This window comes from Rosa rugosa, chromosome 1 (genome assembly GCF_958449725.1).
Source record: "Rosa rugosa chromosome 1, drRosRugo1.1, whole genome shotgun sequence".
NCBI lineage: Eukaryota > Viridiplantae > Streptophyta > Magnoliopsida > Rosales > Rosaceae > Rosa > Rosa rugosa.
This window is the reverse complement of record NC_084820.1, coordinates 47089075-47110448: the sequence shown is the minus strand read 5'-3', so window position 1 is coordinate 47110448 and position 21374 is coordinate 47089075. Positions and strand designations below refer to the sequence as shown.

The 21374-nt window shown below is 37.0% G+C and overlaps 1 long non-coding RNA gene and 1 pseudogene across 1 annotated transcript; both read left to right on the top strand.

The window, feature by feature from the left end:
* The first annotated feature begins 139 nt into the window (after positions 1–139).
* Positions 140–18393, top strand: LOC133729284 (probable potassium transporter 17; annotated as a pseudogene).
* LOC133739299 (uncharacterized) lies at positions 7041–9148 on the top strand. Its single transcript, XR_009860530.1, has 3 exons — positions 7041–7459; positions 8014–8091; positions 9029–9148. It is a non-coding gene; the product is annotated as an uncharacterized LOC133739299 (long non-coding RNA).
* Positions 18394–21374: the final 2981 nt, after the last annotated feature.

The following is a 21374-nucleotide window of genomic DNA, read 5'->3' as shown; positions in this document are numbered from 1 at the left end:
ATGTTTGTATACCTTTATGACATGCAACTGCAATTCATTAAGTTGTACGTGCAATTATGTATCATCATTTACTTGTGCTTTCTCATCAGACAATCAAAGATCACATGTAATGCACTTAAGACATATATTGCACCAATTCATGACGAAAAAGAAAAGGTTAGAATGCAGGAGTTATATATATACTGCAAATATATAACCGGCCTCTATAGGTGCAAGACATGCAGTTATCATAATAACTACCCAGTCGTAAGAAAATAGTATATTTACTATCTTCAAAATATTGGACAATGACATAGTTATCGTTTTGTTCAATTACCACTTATAGACCACACAACAGAACATGACTCATAATTTCATATAGAGGTCTCTGTTCTGAAAACTGTACACCTCAGTGATATAAGCATAATTGGTCGACATAAAGAAAACAAAGCAATAAATGTCCAGTGTATAAATGGTATTACCTTTTGAAATGCATCCGTTATATTTACTGCAACAGATACATACAGATTGAACATGCAAATATAGCAAATGACCAAACAAAGGTTTTCGTCTTAAGATTGTTGGTAAAATATATGGTCTAATTGCTATATTTATAATAAAATCAAGAACTCATTTATGCAGATCAAATAAAAGGCAGAAACCATAATTCAAATCAAAGTAAACCACTAAAAGTTAGAAAAACCTTAAATAATTTGGTCGAGTCTAGAACTTGGTTCTATGTCCTTAAGACGAAATTGCCTCCTCATCGGTGCTTAAAGGGTTTTAATGGCAAACGTCTCCCAAGATACAACGATCTTCTTCTTGTGGTAGTAACACTCCAAACCTCAAGAACAGCGAACTTAGATTGTGTATGAACTCTCTCTTGAAAAGACTCAATTGGTTTTCAAGACATTAGGAAATACTCATATATAGAAGGAGAGGAGGAAAGATGAATTCAACAAGTTATATAGAATATGGTGTAGCAAGTGTTTTATAGATGTAAGGTGACTTTTGGAGGAGAGATGACTTTTCACCAAAAGTTATCTTTTGTGATCAGCCATGACTTATCATTGCATAGTCATTTACATTTATTCAACTTCACACATTTTCACTATATTATTCATCCACAAATTATGGAAAATAAAATATTTAATATTAAATTTTCCAACACTTTGTGTTTGATAAGCTACACACTACCTACCAAGAAGCTTTACAATATACACACATTTACATATGTGACAACAATTTTGTTGTTACTGTGGTAACTTGAGCCTATTTTTGTGTAATCTTGGTTCTATTAGAGATTTAGAGATAATTAGTCTACCTACAACAAATTCTTACAAGTTTGTGAACAAATTTGTTGTGAATTATGTAACTTGGTTCAATTCTATGCAAATAGTATAAAACACATTGGTATATTTGGTTCAAAATAATTGTAATTTTGGTTCAATTATGTAAAATGAATGTATGATAAACATTCAAGTGTGATAGACAACTCCCGCTACTACCTACTATTATTTCAACCCAAGTCCTAAGATACCATATTCTTTAGATATTGTCTGGAACCTAACCTTCTGGAGTGGTTGCATCTGCTCAACTATCTCTCAATTCTTATTTCTGATTAGAGCTTAATTAATTACAATATGTTGTATCTCCGGTTATTGGGGATTTGGTCACTATAACCTGATATTTTTGTAGTGGAAGATAAATATGCCTGTATTTTTTTTTTGCCAATAATCAACTGTAGTAAGAAAGAACTTCATTCAAGATTACTAATGAAAGGAATATGCTTCATAGAAATCCATAAGTTGTTAAACATGGCTTAGGTTGAACAAGCTAGCTATTTGATCTCAATGCTGCAGGAAATATTGAGATTCTTGATTTTGGTTATGTGCATCATGCTAGAAGAAACAACTAGAAAAATCTAGCATCTCTATAGCAGTCTAAAACTCCTAGCTAGTTTGACTGAACAAACGATCTTATATCTATCTAACAGTATGCTTGCTGTTTATTTTCAAGTTCCAGTTTTGTTTGATAATGATATAAGAACCAATTTTTTATCAACTGAATTATTCAAAATTATTAGGCGGAGTTTAACTAATTAATTAAGTTGAAACCACCTGTTTACTGCTTTCATTTGAATTGGTTTTACTAGGGGTTTAATTGTATATTTCAATATGATTTACGTTGTGTACTGTATTTCTTGTTCTTGATTATTCACAGTGGAAAGCTGCAGCTGGTAGATGGGCTGAGACACTACTAGTTGCGTACAAGACACTGGGAGTAGTGTTTGGGGGACTTGTGACATTGCCACTCTGTTTACTCTTTGATGCCACTCAAATCTCCCACTGTAGATGACTACTTGGGCATCTACAACATCATGTTTTGGACCCTTACTCTCATTGGGGTCGTCAAATATGCCACCATTGCTCTTAGAGTGGATGATGATGGTGAAGGTAATTATGTAAAAACATTTCGTAATTTTTGCACGTACATATATAGTGCATACAGTTACTCGATCTCTGAAACTTTGACTACTTGTGGGATTTGATTGCAGGTGGAACTTTCTCCCTATATTCATTACTTTGCAGGAGTATGAATATCACTGAAACTCTTTCCTCGAGACCTTCAAATCCAAAGTCATCAAGTCTTCCACGCTCTATCTATGATGACACTCAAAATCAGACTAGCATGGTAAAAGTTTTCAAGGCAAGTATAGTTGCCAGAAGGTTATTGCTTTTTATTGCTATGTTAGGCATGTGCATGCTTATTGGAGATGGTATTCTCACTCCTGCAATATCCGGTAAGTTTTCCGTTTGTTCTTTCTATTATTACCAATGGCTAAGTAAATCACAAGAAATTTTATTTGACTTTCATAATTTTGTATCTTCATGCAGTTTGGTCTGCAATAGATGGAATAAGAGTACCTTTTCCATCTGTTAGTTCATGTAAGTTTCTATTTGTATCGTTTGAACTATATATGATCGATGTACTGAATATCGATCTCTTTTCTTCTGGTTAATTATGTTATTGCAGCTGTGGTGAAAGTGCTTTCTACAGCTGTGCTTGTCATTCTTTTCATGGTACAGAAATTTGGTACATCTCGAGTGAGCTTCATGTTTTCCCCGATTATGGGAGCATGGAGTTTGAGTATCATGCTCGTTGGAATATATAACATCATTCGACACTACCCGAGCATATTTAAGGCTGTATCACCACATTATATCTTCCGCTTCTTTTGGAGAAACGGCAAGGAAGGCTGGCTGATGCTTGGTGGCACTGTCCTTTGTTGGTAAATATATGGTCTAATTGCTATATTAATAATAAAATCAAGAACTCATTTATGCAGATTATATACCAAATAGGATGCATAGATCTAAACAATGCAAAACGATAAAAGTTATACTAACCTTAAACAATATGGTCGAGTCTAGAACTTGGTTCTATGTCCTTAAGACGAAATTGCCTCCTCATCAGTGCTTAAAGGTTTTAATGGCAAACGTCTCCCAGTATACAACGACCTTCTTCTTGTGGTAGTAGCACTTCAAACCTCAAGAACAGCGAACTTAGATTGTGTATGAACTCTCTCTTTTCAAGACTCAATTGGTTTTCAAGACATTAGGAAATACTCATATGTAGAAGGAGAGGAGGAAAGATGAATTCAAGAAGTCATTTTCAGAATATGGTGTAGCAAGTGTTTTATAGATGTAAGGTGACTTTTTGAGGAGAGATGACTTTTCATCAAAAGTTATCTTTTCTGATCAGCCATGACTTCTCATTGCATAGTCATTTACATTTATTCAACTTCACACATTTTCACTATATTATTCATCCACAAATTATGGAAAATAAAATATTTAATATTAAATTTTCCAACAATCCCCCACATGGATGAAATAATTAGTTAGAAAGGAAAATTTCAAAGACGACGCGTGCGGACATATGAGAGAGTTCGGTTGAAATGATATCGCATCGGGATAGGTAGCTTTTGGCTTTGAACCTTCCTTAGTGAAATACCATCGGATTTACTAGCTAATTAGTGAACGTGATGTCTTGAACTATTCAGCCATTTATGTAAACCAAGACAATGGTATTCACACAATATCTTTTCATACACATCTAGTTCGACGGTTGTGTCCTTCCGGCCATGGACAACACCCCGTATTCATGAGTGCTTTAGAGAATTCAGCCTTCAAAATTCTCATAGAAACGGCCTTATTTCACACTCATATAGGTGACTTTCTATTAAGAGTATCCTTTTATACCCCACTTGAAAATTCAAGCTATAGGAACCATTAAAAGCAAAGCTTACCCTAACTCATTATGCACTGTTTCATCATCATAGAACATGGGAAAGAGATTTATCTCCACAATGCTTACTTCAAAGTCATCCACCATTTAGTTGTCCCTTTGAACCTAGATCTTGGGATCTCCAATCAACTAGGTTGGGTATCCATGATGACAACTTTATGGTTTAGGCTTATATCTCATTCCTTTCGATGATCAACTTACTCTCTAGTCAAACTTCGATACAAGTAATTTGGGCCCACTTGTTTGACTATAACTCTATTACAAATCAAATTCAATACATGAACTAAATTTATTGAGAGTACTTATTACCAACTCAAATCTTCGATATACTAATCGAGACTTTCTAATTACATCAACTAAGACAGAAACGTTTAATTAGACACCCCCACATTTAAAAGGCATTTAAAGGAAAGCCTCTAATCTTTCCATACGTTACGAGATGTCCCATTACAAGATATCATTTAAGTAACTCGGGGCAAAGCATCCCTTAATAAGTTAAGGTCCTTATGTAAGTCTTAGTAATTACTCCACAATTTTCTGATGCATATGATCCTCATCGATCACCATAGTTGTCATATAGTTCTCTTTTCTCGTCCTTCTTTTCTCTTCTAAAGAAATAGTGTATTGTTTATCTCTTTAGATTAAAAGGTAGAAACCTTACGTTTTTACCATGGCTTACTGTGGCCAAATAACGTATCTTGGTTTAATTCATAACTCTATGGTGATTACCATACATCCGTATATACTTTCTCTTTACTAATGGAGATTCCAGCAAGCAACATTTGATTCGTGAATTCTTACTTATTAAAAGCAACGTTCCAATGCTTTTCCAATCATCAACAGAAGCATTATGCTTCAAGTATTCAGTGTATGATGATTAGTAATCTAATATTACTTTTCCAAATTCTGGAAAGGGTCAGCACACACTAATATCATGAAAAACAAATATTGGTGCAAGCAAATGTAGACATGCAATTTGACAGAATATGTAATCATTAATTCATGCGTAAGTTTTGAACATATATACATGTGCAAAGCGTGATTTTATGATCTCAGATATTGTTATATATAAAATATCATCATAATCATGTTTGCATAAGTTAACCGTCAAACACACATAAACCATAATAATGCACATCCATATAGGTACTTATATATATACATATATGTATATATGCAGGTGATTATTAAAGTGCCAAACGATACAATTCTTGTAATGGCAGTTACACACTCATAATAACTGTCCAGTCCTAAAGATTACACTATATTTGCTATCTTTACAATACTAGACAATATTCATATTCATCTTCTTGTTCGATTACTGGTAACAGACCACACAGTAAAATATGAATCTTACAGACGTCTCTATCCTCAAAAACCATACAGAACTCAGAGATATCAAAATATAATGTTGACATAGATTGATTAAGTTTATAAAATGTTGCAGTAACAGTTACATATCTTGTGGTCGAGACTACCAAGAATGTCCAGAGAAGTAAACCATTCAATTTAAAAGACTACTGACATGTTTTCATGAAGACCATGCAATTCAAATCAGCATATAAAAAATTGCATATAGATTAAAATCCTTTGAACTGCATATTCTATATCCACTTATATAACTGCAGATGTCGAAACATAGATATAGCAAAAGACCAAACAAACAATTCGTCTTAAGATTGTTGGTAAATATATGGTCTAATTGCTATATTAATAATAAAATCAAGAACTCATTTATGCAGATTATATACCAAATAGGATACATAGATCTAAACAATGCAAAACGATAAAAGTTAGACTAACCTTAAACAATATGGTCGAGTCTAGAACTTGGTTCTATGTCCTTGAGACGAAATTGTCTCCTCATCGGTGCTTAAAGGTTTTAATGGCAAACGTCTCCCAGGATACAACGACCTTCTTCTTGCGGTAGTAGCACTTCAAACCTCAAGAACAGCGAACTTAGATTGTGTATGAACTCTCTCTTTTCAAGACTCAATTGGTTTTCAAGACATTAGGAAATACTCATATGTAGAAGGAGAGGAGGAAAGATGAATTCAAGAAGTCATTTTCAGAATATGGTGTAGCAAGTGTTTTATAGATGTAAGGTGACTTTTTGAGGAGAGATGACTTTTCACCAAAAGTTATATTTTGTGATCAGCCATGACTTCTCATTGTATAGTCATTTACATTTATTCAACTTCACACATTTTCACTATATTATTCATCCACAAATTATGGAAAATAAAATATTTAATATTAAATTTTCCAACATCCTTTGCATAACAGGCTCAGAGGCATTGTTTGTTGATCTTGGTCATTTCAACCGAAGCACTATTCAGGTGAACTAATTCCAAATCTCTCTCTCTCTCTCTCTCTGTGATCTAATGCTTTTGTTTTACTGGACAGATAGCTTTCTTGTTTGCAATCTACCCTTGTCTAGTAGTGACATATGCGGGGCAGACAACATATGTAATACCCCGAAAAATCCAAATTAAATTCCATGGTTTTTTAGAAATGATTTCACGATAGTAGGAGCGAGTACGAAGCTTGGAAAAGTTGTGGAATTAGTTCGAACGATTTTATTTTCGAAAACGAACGTTTTTAGGGGGTCAACAAAGTTGACTTTTTATACGTTCAAAATTTGGGAAAACTTCCTTCATGAAAGTTGTAGAGCTCGTCGATACGAGTTCGAGGACATGTGGAACGCATTATTTGGAGTTCGTATGAATAAGTTATGAATATTTTAAAATTGAGAATTTTCTATAAATACAAAAAATCAGATTTCTCAATAAGGAAACCCGAAAATTTCCAGATTTTTCTCCTCCTCGCTGCCTTGGCTTCACGGCGTCGCCACGACTTCATCCGGCCACCTATGGCCATGAAATTGATATCAATCTCTTCGCCTTGAAACCAGCTTTCCATTCATATATGTCTTGCATCCTATCATTCACCATAGACAACGAATCGAAGCAAAGAAGGTCAGACCATTTTTCATGCATTTCTTCAAATTCCAGCCAACTCCGGCAAAGGTAGGAGGGGAGACCAACTGGGCTTTGTTCGCCTTGCCATGCTCTATAAACTCACCAAGTTTCACATCTCGATTCAACCCGAGGAAGACGAATTTCAGATTTGAGCGATTTTGGGCGATTTCGGCCTCTTTCTTCTTGAGGTAATTTTCGACCACTTCCGGTCATTTTTAGACTTCATGCTAGTTAGGAAAGTGGTTGGGCTTGATGAGATGAAGAGGAGCAGCCCGGCCCCGACACCATTGGCGGTGGTCGGCGGCGGCTCTGCCACTAACTCCGGCGGCCCTTTCCGGCCAACTCCGGGGGTCAAAAATATAGTTTCTGTGCATTTTTAGATTCTATATTTCAATACGATCATTTCGATATATTATACGCAATTTTCGGATATCGTATGATTTAGTTATGAATTTTACGATTTCGAACGATTTCGATTGTTCGATTAATGATCTGTGAAGATCGGACCGTCTGATGGACTTGTAGTTTTGATATGTTGATCGTATGACTGTCCCAATGACCTTGTGTGGTCATGGGCGAAGATCCGACCGTTGGATCTTCGTATAATTGCAAAACAGTGATTCGGGAGGCGATTCGTGAGAATCCGTCCGTCGGATTTTTATATAAGTTAGAATCCGACCGTTGGATTGTCGTTTAAGTATGTTTTGGAATTGTTAGCTAAATTCAAGTCACATTTGATTAGGTGATTGGCGGATTGATTTGGCGGACGATTCGTAAAATCGTTGTTGAGCTGTTTAGAAGACGCAGCGGGATTATCGAGGTGAGTAAACCTCACGTGGTTCATATTACGAACCCAATATATTTAATTGCTTTATTTTGCAATCATATGAACTATTGTTGGTGTATTAGACATTCCTGTGTGAATGTCTGTATATATATTATTACGTGAAATAATATGTATTGTTGGAGTTGTGTTGAGTTTATTGTTGAGAAACAATATATTGTGAGAGGTATTGAGTTTATTGTTGAGAAACAATATATTGTGAGAGGTGTTGAGTTTTATTGTTGAGGAACAATAAATTGTTGTGATCTGTGGAGATCACTAGGTCACGAGGTGACCATGGCATCTATTAGTGAATCACGCTCTCGTACCGGGCTGGTGGTTATTAATAGTATTAAATCGTAATCACGTCTGTGGCCGGACGAGTGGTTACGTTCAGTTAGAGCTCTAGTCTGTCTGCCAAATGTGGAGTGACCTTATGAGTGAAATTGAGAGTAACTCATAAGTGTCAATATATATATGGTAACCTTATGAGGGAAATTGAGAGTAACTCATAAGGGTCTATATATATATATGAGTCTGTCTACCAAATGTTGGGAAATCTTATGAGCGAATTTGAGAGTAACTCATAAGTGTCTATATATATATATGAGAGTGAGGGATCTTATGAGCTAAATTGAGAGTAACTCATAAGTGTCTATATATATATATGAGAGTGAGGGATCTTATGAGCTAAATTGAGAGTAACTCATAAGTGTCTACATATATATATGAGAGTGAGTGATCTTATGAGCTAAATTGAGAGTAACTCATAAGTGTCTATATATATATATGAGAGTGAGAAAGTAACGTGGGTTTGTGGTAGTCTTGAAATCTAATAAATCAACAGTTCTTTCTTGTTTACTCATACTGGCTGTAAAAAGCTTACCGGGTTTTGTGTTGTTGCAACTCCCGGTACACTATTCAAATTGTGTAGCGGGTAATCCTACAGGACAGGAGAACCAGGACGGTGATCGTGCGGTTAGAGCAATTGTTAGAGTTTTACAACAATTGTAAGTTGTGAGGTGTGTTATGCTCATTTGAGCTTTATAATATATTGTGAGAGTGAATTGTAATAATGAACTCGAAGTTTTGAGATTTGGTTTTTTTGTAATTGTAATTATTCAGGTTTCGGATTTGAATTTATCATTCAAAATCCGGGGCGTGACAGTTTGGTATCAAAGCGTAAGGTGCATATTTGGTGATGTGTCAATACCTTCCGAGTGATGGCCCGTCTGCAGCGGATCCCCATCGTGTGCTCTTTGGTATTGGCTAAGTCATTGGGTATGCGTGAGTGTTGGGAGTTGTTTAGGCCGCTAGGTCGTTTAGGGAACGTGAATACATTCCCTATAGTATTGACTTGGTTAATATGAATTTGTATTTGACTTATACTGTGTTTTAAGTGTTATACATGTATTAGCCAAGCATACTATACTCCTTAGGTGATGGAGATTCGAAGGGGTTGTACTTAGAACCTTACAGTTGTCTTGTAGGTTCGTATTGGAATAAGTTCAGTGGCCGCGAGTTACAATCATTGAGGAATAGGAACCTCTTGATTCAACTCTGTTAAGTCAACGAGGATTGTTGTATGGAAGTGAGGTTCTTTTGGATGTTGAAGTGTTTGGTTGAAGGCATGATGTGGACCTATGCACGTACCTAGTGTGGATACGAGTATTAATGGATAGAAAGTTGCCTTCTTAAGTTGGACGTACATATGTTTTTGGATGAGATGTACATGTCAAATAATAGATATCTTGTTTTGTAATGAGATGTCCTTGTGGAGTTTGTTAGTAGGGTTGAGATTAGGGAAGAAATTATTGTGGTTACTTCTTCCTTGTGCTTGTAAGTTGTTAAGCAGGGTTTAAGGTGCGAGACAAGAATTTTATTTTGTGCTCGATGGTTAGAGATGAGAGACCATTGTTTTGGGTTGTCGTTGAGTACTATAATTCCTTCAGAATCAGGATTGTTGGTAGAATTGGAATTAGTAGTAGTTTTGGTGATTCTGAATTTGAATTGAGTTCGCGAGATGTGTCTTATATACGTGGTTGATGTTACTTGCATCATTTTGGAACGATACGTTACGATTCACAAGGAAAACTGGATTTGAAATTTATTCATTTGAACACCATGGGTTGATGACCTGACCGTGACTTGTGAATATAGTTTTGTTCAAGTGAATGAAATTGAATTTTGTGGCCTTTGTGTGGTGAACTAGTTTTCTTAAGTTTTGGATCGTAGTATGGAGATGGGCTGCAGTGAATTTGAAGTTGTTGTGTGTTTTAAGTTTAAGTAGGCGGGACACTTAAAGTTTTGCAATGGAGTTGATTTTGGTGTAATTAATTGGGAGAGTTAGAATCAGTTCTTGTGAATGATGTTGGATGAGAGTGTGTGCCTTTGGTGATTGATTTTAGGTGTTATAGTTAAACGCAATTTCGGATATTGATTTTAGTGATTTTGTTAGGTATCCATAGTGGTTCAAGTGAATTACTATGTGATATGGAGTTTGATTTGATTTCTGAATCGCTAAATGTTAGGGATTGAATTGTGGTGAGTTTTTGTTGAAACAATTGATAGATGGAATTATCGAGATTCTATAAGAGTTGTAAGAGTAACTCTAAAAACGTGGGTTTTTCCTAGCTAACTCAGGATGTGTTTAGCTTTATAAATCCCTAATCCTATCGATGAAATTGTTGTGTTTGGTTTGACTCAGAGGATACTAGCTAGACCTCGATGCGACTTAATTGATTGTTGGATTCTTTTTGAGTGATTGTTTTTATTGCATCATTATGAAAGATGTGTGCAGTAGAGTTGTTTATGGTTTTGAAAACAGTATTGGGTGACCAAGGTTCGATCCTTGGTGTTGTTGTTGGTTAAACAAACAGGAAAGAAAACATGCACACCATCTTATTGAGTTTATATTACAAAAAAAAAAAAAAAAAAAAAAAAAGCGAGGACTATGCTATACTAAGCCTAGTCAGCAGCTCCGGATGGGTTGAGGCTGAGCTCAAGAGAAACGTTTGAGCCACTGTGGTAACCGCCTGAGCCACCAGAATAGTAACCAAAAGCGCTACCTTCCTCGGAAGTAGCCTTCAGGTTACCAAAGACGTCCTCGCCGTGCACGGGGAACAGAGGAAGAGTTTGAACCTCCTGGTGATCTCCTCCTCGTTGTTGCAGGGATGTTTGTCCTCCTGTTGTGCCAAAAGAGTTGTACTGGTATTAGTGTTGAAGTGTGAGGAAGAATACGAAACAAAATTTAAGTAAATAAATCCTTCATTACCAGTAGAATAGGTGGAACCAAAGTTGAGATCAATGGATCTACCATCATCAGTAGAACTAGTGGACCCAAAATTGATGTCAATGGATCCACCAGCTGGCCCAAAATTGATGTCGATGGATCCACCAGCACCAGTAGAACCAGTGGACCCAAAATTGAGATCAATGGATCTACCAGTACCAAGAGAACTAGTTCTCATGGGCACTGGAGCAGCCTGATTACACCTATTCATCTGCTTCTCTCGAGCCCTGACGTTCTGGAACCAAAAGTAAATGTTCTTACCCTCAACATACCCATACTGGTTCAGCTGGAGACAGATCTCGTGAATCTGCTCTGTAGTTGGGCACTTAAATCCCTTGACATAGTAAAGATCCTTGAGGATTCTTATTTGTTCTGGAGTAGGAATCCACCTGGTACGGCTTCGCCAGAAATCCATGTTGGCACTACTTCCAGCTGCTTGGGTGTTTCCTCCCTCCTCTGTTGGTTGCTGTTGTTGTGGTTCCATTTGTTGCGGGGTTTGGAGCTCCATTAGTTGCAGAGTTCGTGGCTCTTGGGTCATGGGGTGAGAGGATGTGGAAATCGAGGAATACATGGTTTAGTGTTTGAGGGAGATTTTGTTAGAAGGATTGGAGTTGTTGAACTGGTGATTGGAGATCTGAGATTCTCAGAGGAAAGATGAGATCGAATCTTCAAATGGAAGAAAAGATCTGAGAAAGAAGGATTGAAGATTTGGAGGAAAATATTGAAGATCTGAAAGTTCAGAGGAAAGATGGGATTGAATCAACTAGATGGGAGAGAAGATCAGAAGAGAAGGATTGAAATTGATGAAGAAAGGATTTGAGAAGAGAAAGGCTGAAGAGTTGAGAGAGAAAGACTTGAGCTCGGAAGAAAAATTTCTTTTCTTTTGGAGTGAACAGTTTTTCTCCAGAATGCACCTATTTATAGAACAAGGTGAGCAGATCTCCACCGTTGGATGAACGATCTCAGAATTTGAATCCACGCGTTGGATTAAAGTCGCCCCGAAACCCGGAAAAGCTGTTGGCGCGTGTTGAGCGTGTAAGGGGACAGGCCGAACCTCGAGACGCTGTGGCAGACAGCTTTAGCCGAAAGTGATTTGCTTTCCGTAAATCACGGAAGAGACGTGTCGTGGCACGTGGAGTGTACCGACAGTTTGTTGTTATTCTATCGCTTATGATAGAATAAATAAAAGAAGTTGCATGGATAGTAACGAGAGCAGCTGGTGCTCTAGTGGTTGAAGAGCAAGGCTCATGTACAAGAGGTCAGAGGTTCGAACCTTGCCTCTCGTTTATTTTTATTATGTTCGCTTATGACATAATAAGTAAAACATTTGTACACATTATATTAAGCACAGCTTGTGCTCCAGTGGTTGGTGGGCAAAGCCCTTGTGCAGCAGGTTAAGGTTTCGAACCTTGCCTCCCCCGTTATTTTATTTATGTCGCTTATGACATAATAAATATAACACGTGAGCATATATTAATGAAGGCAGCTCTTGCTTCAGTGGTTGGGAGCAAAACCTTCGTGTTTGAGGTCGGGAGTTCGAACCTTACCTCTTACAAATATTTTTGGATCTCGTATATGCTTGATATACGACGTATATACGGTATGTACGGTATACATACGTATATACGGTCTGTACGGTATGCATACGAATATACAGTTGTACGGTATGCATACGTATATACGGTCTGTACGGTATGCATACGTATATACGATCTGTACGGTATGCATACGTATATACGGTATGTACAATTTCATACCGTAGCCGAGCTGGAAGTTGGTGGGCCGATTGGTAGGCCCAAATAGTAAGCCCAAATAGTAAGCCCAAATAGTAAGCCCGAATGGTAGGCCCAAATGGTAGGCCCAAATGGTAAGCCCAATTGTTCGGCCCGAATAGTAGGCCCAAATGTTAAACCCAAAGTGGTTTGGGCCGGTTCGAAATGTGGATGGTCCGATTTCTTCAGGCCCAATTGGCCAGCCCTAGTGCTTAACCCAAGGATTGAGCAAGCCCAAGTCATCATCATTGGATGACATAATTTATTGGCGTGCTTTTGGGGATGATTTGTTTTGAGTGATGCATCTTAAGTTTTACTATGGAGATTTACCGTGATGCTAATTGAGTAGCGAAACACTTTGTGAGAGTGTTTACTGTGCTTGTATGCCAGTACAGAGTGATGATCTATGTGAAGATCTATGTGATGATCTATGTGAAGATCTATGTAAGGATCTATGAGATGATCCACGTGATGATTTTGTGTAATTGATGTGGAGTGATGTTGAGCAGTTGTTTTGTGAATTTACATTGTGATGAAAGGATTTAGTGGCCCTAGGAATGTATTTTTATACAAAGGATTGTGGCTTTGTAGATTACTACAGATTTGGAAAAGATGGAGATTCTATGATTAGGTCAACCTTAATCGAGAGGAATTGACTTACGCTCAAATTTCGGGACGAAATTTCTTTAAGGAGGGTAGATTGTAATACCCCGAAAAATCCAAATTAAATTCCATGGTTTTTTAGAAATGATTTCACGATAGTAGGAGCGAGTACGAAGCTTGGAAAAGTTGTGGAATTAGTTCGAACGATTTTATTTTCGAAAACGAACGTTTTTAGGGGGTCAACAAAGTTGACTTTTTATACGTTCAAAATTTGGGAAAACTTCCTTCATGAAAGTTGTAGAGCTCGTCGATACGAGTTCGAGGACATGTGGAACGCATTATTTGGAGTTCGTATGAATAAGTTATGAATATTTTAAAATTGAGAATTTTCTATAAATACAAAAAATCAGATTTCTCAATAAGGAAACCCGAAAATTTCCAGATTTTTCTCCTCCTCGCTGCCTTGGCTTCACGGCGTCGCCACGACTTCATCCGGCCACCTATGGCCATGAAATTGATATCAATCTCTTCGCCTTGAAACCAGCTTTCCATTCATATATGTCTTGCATCCTATCATTCACCATAGACAACGAATCGAAGCAAAGAAGGTCAGACCATTTTTCATGCATTTCTTCAAATTCCAGCCAACTCCGGCAAAGGTAGGAGGGGAGACCAACTGGGCTTTGTTCGCCTTGCCATGCTCTATAAACTCACCAAGTTTCACATCTCGATTCAACCCGAGGAAGACGAATTTCAGATTTGAGCGATTTTGGGCGATTTCGGCCTCTTTCTTCTTGAGGTAATTTTCGACCACTTCCGGTCATTTTTAGACTTCATGCTAGTTAGGAAAGTGGTTGGGCTTGATGAGATGAAGAGGAGCAGCCCGGCCCCGACACCATTGGCGGTGGTCGGCGGCGGCTCTGCCACTAACTCCGGCGGCCCTTTCCGGCCAACTCCGGGGGTCAAAAATATAGTTTCTGTGCATTTTTAGATTCTATATTTCAATACGATCATTTCGATATATTATACGCAATTTTCGGATATCGTATGATTTAGTTATGAATTTTACGATTTCGAACGATTTCGATTGTTCGATTAATGATCTGTGAAGATCGGACCGTCTGATGGACTTGTAGTTTTGATATGTTGATCGTATGACTGTCCCAATGACCTTGTGTGGTCATGGGCGAAGATCCGACCGTTGGATCTTCGTATAATTGCAAAACAGTGATTCGGGAGGCGATTCGTGAGAATCCGTCCGTCGGATTTTTATATAAGTTAGAATCCGACCGTTGGATTGTCGTTTAAGTATGTTTTGGAATTGTTAGCTAAATTCAAGTCACATTTGATTAGGTGATTGGCGGATTGATTTGGCGGACGATTCGTAAAATCGTTGTTGAGCTGTTTAGAAGACGCAGCGGGATTATCGAGGTGAGTAAACCTCACGTGGTTCATATTACGAACCCAATATATTTAATTGCTTTATTTTGCAATCATATGAACTATTGTTGGTGTATTAGACATTCCTGTGTGAATGTCTGTATATATATTATTACGTGAAATAATATGTATTGTTGGAGTTGTGTTGAGTTTATTGTTGAGAAACAATATATTGTGAGAGGTATTGAGTTTATTGTTGAGAAACAATATATTGTGAGAGGTGTTGAGTTTTATTGTTGAGGAACAATAAATTGTTGTGATCTGTGGAGATCACTAGGTCACGAGGTGACCATGGCATCTATTAGTGAATCACGCTCTCGTACCGGGCTGGTGGTTATTAATAGTATTAAATCGTAATCACGTCTGTGGCCGGACGAGTGGTTACGTTCAGTTAGAGCTCTAGTCTGTCTGCCAAATGTGGAGTGACCTTATGAGTGAAATTGAGAGTAACTCATAAGTGTCAATATATATATGGTAACCTTATGAGGGAAATTGAGAGTAACTCATAAGGGTCTATATATATATATGAGTCTGTCTACCAAATGTTGGGAAATCTTATGAGCGAATTTGAGAGTAACTCATAAGTGTCTATATATATATATGAGAGTGAGGGATCTTATGAGCTAAATTGAGAGTAACTCATAAGTGTCTATATATATATATGAGAGTGAGGGATCTTATGAGCTAAATTGAGAGTAACTCATAAGTGTCTACATATATATATGAGAGTGAGTGATCTTATGAGCTAAATTGAGAGTAACTCATAAGTGTCTATATATATATATGAGAGTGAGAAAGTAACGTGGGTTTGTGGTAGTCTTGAAATCTAATAAATCAACAGTTCTTTCTTGTTTACTCATACTGGCTGTAAAAAGCTTACCGGGTTTTGTGTTGTTGCAACTCCCGGTACACTATTCAAATTGTGTAGCGGGTAATCCTACAGGACAGGAGAACCAGGACGGTGATCGTGCGGTTAGAGCAATTGTTAGAGTTTTACAACAATTGTAAGTTGTGAGGTGTGTTATGCTCATTTGAGCTTTATAATATATTGTGAGAGTGAATTGTAATAATGAACTCGAAGTTTCGAGATTTGGTTTTTTTGTAATTGTAATTATTCAGGTTTCGGATTTGAATTTATCATTCAAAATCCGGGGCGTGACAACATACCTAATCAATAATCAAATTGATCATAATGCTGAGTTTTATAACTTCATACCAAGTGTTATCTACTGGCCCATGTTTGTTGTATCCACATTGGCTGCCATTGTTGCCAGCCAGTCTTTGATTTCAGCCGCGTTTTCTGTAATCAAGCAAGCTGTGCAGCTTGATTATTTCCCTTGAGTGAAGGTTGTGCGCACATCCCTGAGCAAAGGAGAGGTTTACTCCCCTGAAGTCAACTACATTCTCATGATTCTCTCTATTGCTGTCATACTTATATTTGGAGATGGAAAAGACATGGGGAACGCATATGGTATATCAACTTGAAACCCTGCATCTCATAGATAGATTACACTTTGAAAGTGACTGACATGGTTCTCAATACATAGTACTTACTAAAACTGTTTTTAACCCTGTTACATCTTACCACCCGTATATGAAGAAAATATGCATAAAAGGTTAGACTGACAGTTTTGTTCTGTCAGTGCTTGCAGTTTTCATCAAGGTCTAGAATGATTTTTCTCATTGTAAATTCTTTTTAGATCCAAATTAAAGTTCTCTATTAATTCAAACAATCATAGAAAATGGATTATGCCAAAATTACGAACTATATATGGTAATATGGTATGTGGTTGTAATAGCCTGCACAATAAGTGAAACATTATATGTTACAGTTGGAAAGTCGATTTTGCAGCTCTCTACAGAGACTTATTTCTTGTCTTATAATTTCTAATTATTTCAACCTTGTTTCAGGTGTTGTTTGTCAGTTTGGTCATGCTCATCACCTCAATATTACTGACACTGGTAATGATCATAATATGGAGAACACCACCAGTGCTGGTGGCGCTTTACTTCTCTGTCTTCTTCGTAATTGAAGGTGTTTATGTGAGTGCAGTCTTCAACAAGATCACGGAAGGTGGATGGATTCCTTTTTCCATATCCTTTATCCTTGCCTTCATTATGTTTGGTTGGTACTATGGGAGACAGAAAAAGGTAACATATGAATTGACTAATAAAATAACCTTGGACAGACTTGGAGTGCTACTATCTGATCCCAGTGTTCAAAGGGTTCCTGGATTCTGCTTCTTTTACACTAACATTCAAGATGGGCTCACTCCTGTTTTTGAACACTATGTTAAGACAATGAAATCCCTTCACCAGGTCACCGCGTTCACTACTCTTCGATATCGTTTGGTTCCTAAGGTTGCTCCTCATGAGAGGATTCTTTTCTGTAAAATTGGCCAGCAGAAAGGGGTTTATGGCTGCGTTATTCAATATGGCTACGCAGATCTCCTAAACCTTGAAGGAGATGATTTTGTTAGTCATGTTACAAATAGTTTGCGGGCACACATACAGGACAGCTCAGCTGGCCGTTTGCCATCTGATCCTGCAGAGATTCAACAAGAGTTATCTAATTTGGATGCTGCACAGATTCAACAAGAGCTATCTAATTTGGATGATCCTGCAGAGATTCAACAAGAGTTGTGTAATTTGGAAGAAGCAATCAGTGCTGGAATTGTTCATGTTCGAGGTAAGACGAGGTTTCATATTGGCAAGAGTTGTGGCTGGTTTGATAAGATTATGCTAGCATTTTATGAAGTTCTGCACAGTAATTGTAGGTCTGCTCTTCCTGCTCTCGGGGTGCCTCTGCCTCAGTGTATTGAGGTTGGAATGCTTTATGAGGCTTGAAGGATGACTTTAGTTTGTTTCTTCTCAATCCGTAATTGTAGGCCTCATCAAAAAGCCCGCGGATCAAGTGGGCTGATGGAGGCCCGCCGGCCCGGCCTGTCAAAAAGCCCACAAAAGCCCGCCTCGGTGGGCCGATGGAGGCCCGCCAAAAAGCCCGCAAAAACCCGGCCAGGGCCCGCCAAAAGTCCGCTAGGCCCGGCCCGTAAACTATTTTATATATGTGTGTGTGTGTTTATATATATATATATATATATATATATATATATATATATATATAATAGATATGTGTGTGTGGAAGTTCTCATACTTCTATTAGAATATGTGCATATATATTCTAAAAAACAAGTGACAACGGTTGACCACTTCGATCGGAATCGAAAATATGGTGAAATTGATTAATTTTTTTACCACACTCGTAATTTATTGTAATAATCACATCTAACGGTCGGTTTTTTCATTTTATTTGAATTTATAGAGGTTGCTCTTTGGAGTGTATGATATATAAATATAGGTTTATAAGAGTAACTAAGTTTGACCTAGTTGATCGAATTCGAAACGAGAACTAAATTGGCTGGATTTTTTACAACCACCATAAAACATTACAATCTCTCCATCAAGCGGTTGGTTTCTTCAAATTTATCTTCCACTTTATGGTTGCTTTAAAATGGACCTCAACAATTTAAATGCAATGTATAAGTCATATAACTTTAGGAGGCAAATTGGTATAGGCCAACGTATTTGTAATTAAAATTGAAATTTTTATCTTATGTCCATGCACATCCATTGACTGAATATTTATATACGTGATGTGAAAAAATAAGCACGTTTCGTGGTCGTCATGTCATCGGTCAACCAAGAAGACATACAAGTGACAACAGTTGACCACTTCGATCGGATTCGAAAATATGGTGAAATTGGCTCAATTTTTTACCACACTCATAATTTATTGTAATAATCACATCCACCGGTCGGTTTTTTCATTTTATTTGAATTTATAGAGGTTGCTCTTTGGAGTGTATGATATATAAATATAGGTTTATAAGAGTAACTAAGTTTGACCTAGTTGATCGAATTCTAAACGAGAACTAAATTGGCTGGATTTTTCACAACCACCATAAAACATTACAATCTCTCCATCAAGCGGTTGGTTTCTCCAAATTCATCTTCCACTTCATGGTTGCTTTAGAATGGACCTCAACAATTTAAATGCAATGTATAAGTCATACAGCTTTAGGAGGCAAATTGGTAAAGACCAACGTATTTGTAATTAAAATTGAAAATTTTATGTTATGTCCACACACATCCATTGACTGAATATTTACATACGTGATGTGAAAAAATAAGCACGTTTCGCGATCGTTATGTCATCGGTCAACCAAGAAGACATACAAGTGACAACGGTTGACCAATTCGATCTGATTCGAAAATATGGTGAAATTGGCTAAATTTTTTACCACACTCATAATTTATTATAATAATCACATCCACCGGTCGGTTTTTTCATTTTATTTGAATTTATAGAGGTTGCTTTTTGGAGTGTAGGATATATAAATATAGGTTTATAAGAGTAACTAAATTTGACCTAGTTGATTGAATTCGAAACAAGAATCAAATTAGCTGAATTTTTTACAATCACCATAAAACATTACAATCTCTCAATCGAGCGGTTGATTTCTCTAAATTCATTTTCCACTTCATGGTTGCTTTAGAATGAACCTCAACAATTTAAATGCAATATACAAGTCATATAACTTTTGGAGGCAAATTGATATAGGCAAACTTCTTTGTAATTAAAATTGAAATTTTTATCTTATGTCTACGCACATCCATCGATGGAATATTTACAGACGTGATGTGAAAAAATAAGCATGTTTCACGTTCGTCATGCCATCGGTCAACCAAGAAAACATACAAGTGACGACGGTTGACTAATTCGATCGGATTCGAAAATATGGTGAAATTGGCTAAATTTTTTACCACGCTCATAATTTATTATAATAATCTCATCCAACGGTCGGTTTTCTCATTTTATTTAAGTTGATAGAGGTTGCTCTTTGGAGTGTATGATATATAAATATAAGTTTTATAAAAAATATTATCTTTAAAGATTTATTTGTAAATAAAACCCGCAAGGCCCGCCCCAAAAAAGCCCGCAAGGCTTAGCCCGGCCCGAAAAAGCCCGCGAGGCCCGCATTAAATGGATGGGCTTGGATCCTTCAATTTACAATAAAGCCCGGCCCGGCCCGCTACTATTTAAAAATGGAGTAAGGCCCGGCCCAAGCCCGCTACGAATAGGCTGGGCCCGGCCCGACCCGTTGATGAGGCTTACGTAATTGTTCAAGAGATGCACAAGTAGAATATTGATGTAAGATATAGACTAGCTTATTATGTTAATGTAAGATTTAGACCAAGTTAATATCTATATCATTTATCTGATGACTTATTGAGGAAGTGACCCGGGACGGACCATAAATTTAAGTTGAGGGGGCTAAATTTCCCTTATGTTGCCAATTAACTTCTTCTCCAAACACATTTTTTTTTAATTTTTATTATTATTATGTGCATGTATAATACAAATAGGGCTCTAAAATAGCCATGCAGAATCTGATGAGATGGTGGAAACTAAAGAAAGAGGAGCCAAATATAGCCATAGCAAAAAGAATGATGTTGAGTCACTACTTCGATACTTTAAGGGTCATCAATTTGGCTGAAAATTTACAGAAGTGATCTACTCATATAAACCTAAGAAAGAAACGGTCGAGATCCAATATGTGATCGAAAAGTTGATCTAATAAATGATCCCTTAAAATGGCCAAAAAACAAAATCCCTCACTAGAAGAGCGCTATATATATGTGATGTTATTGACACACCTCTTTTCTCTATTGAACACCCCATATACTTTTCTGTTACTTTAATTCAATTTCTTTTTACAAATTACCCTAACTACCATCCCTTGCAATTCCATTTCTTTTTCTTTTTTTGAGTAACTAAACATTCAAATACTGTGCACTTGTAAAGCTGGTTTCTACTATCGGGATAACATAGAAAGAGATCCATTGAATAAAAATTAATGGCCCAGCATGATGTTGTTGTCACGATCTCTTCTGCATCTTTTGACTTTGAGTTGTTGTAGATTAGTTACACATGGGTTCTCCTTTGCAAACTATAATTCAGGCATGATAGAGGAAACTAATGATAAGTATCATTATTAGATTTGTGCAGCCTTTATTTGACGAATTATCACCGATATTCATATACCACCCATATGAAAGATGAAAAATACCAGAAACAGAATAGGAAGTAATCTCTATGAGTCTGAGACCAT